The sequence below is a fragment of the Hemiscyllium ocellatum genome, chromosome 19 (assembly GCF_020745735.1).
Source record: "Hemiscyllium ocellatum isolate sHemOce1 chromosome 19, sHemOce1.pat.X.cur, whole genome shotgun sequence".
NCBI classification, from domain to species: Eukaryota; Metazoa; Chordata; class Chondrichthyes; order Orectolobiformes; family Hemiscylliidae; genus Hemiscyllium; species Hemiscyllium ocellatum.
Window position 1 is genome coordinate 74733572 of NC_083419.1, and position 709 is coordinate 74734280.

Here is a 709-nt window from a genome sequence, read left to right on the forward strand (position 1 = left end):
TCACTCTCTATAAAGATTAGTTGGACATTGAACTCTTCATTCTTCTCTGAATGCATGGGCCAAGGAGTTTCAAAAAAAAAATGCTCAAAGCCGAGCATTCCCTCGAGCAACAGTGATGTGATCCGTGGCTTTGTAAAATGGAAAGGTACCCACGACCAACGTGTGCGACTATTCGGCTTCCTTCCTGTGATGACGCTGGAATATTGACCCTCAGCTTCTCGTGGACATTTAATGAAGGCATTCTTATTCCTGCAGATTAAAAACTCACACCTTATTTCGGCTGAAGAGAAATCAGTTTTCAAAGCGTAATAAATGCCTGCAGTTCCCTCGAGCCAGGTAGGACTCGAACCTACAGTCTCCTAATCCGTAGTCAAGCGCGTTATCCATTGCGCCACTGGCCCGACGAACAGACCACTGTATAAGAGCCGTGATGTTAGCACGGACATGATTAATAGCAGTGATGTGCACGAATTGAACAAGCAACAAAGATAATCACTGTCACTGCTTCAGTCCAATCTTCACCACTTCTCAAAGCAGGTTTTTGTTCCAAAAAAAGGACACGGATATCCATTAATTTCGTATCTGAAACATTTACAGCAAGGTTAGGGACAGAGGTGTTCATGGGGTACACTTTCCCATCAATCCAAATCACTAATACACAGCCAAACGTCTCCCAACAACACCACATCCCCCTGGACCACAACAATGA

At 44.3% G+C, this 709-nt stretch overlaps 1 non-coding gene across 1 annotated transcript; it reads right to left on the minus strand.

Moving 5' to 3' along the window:
- Positions 1–328: 328 nt before the first annotated feature.
- On the minus strand, positions 329–401 carry trnar-acg (transfer RNA arginine (anticodon ACG)). Its single transcript has one exon. It is a non-coding gene; the product is annotated as a tRNA-Arg (tRNA).
- Between the last annotated feature and the right edge of the window lie 308 nt (positions 402–709).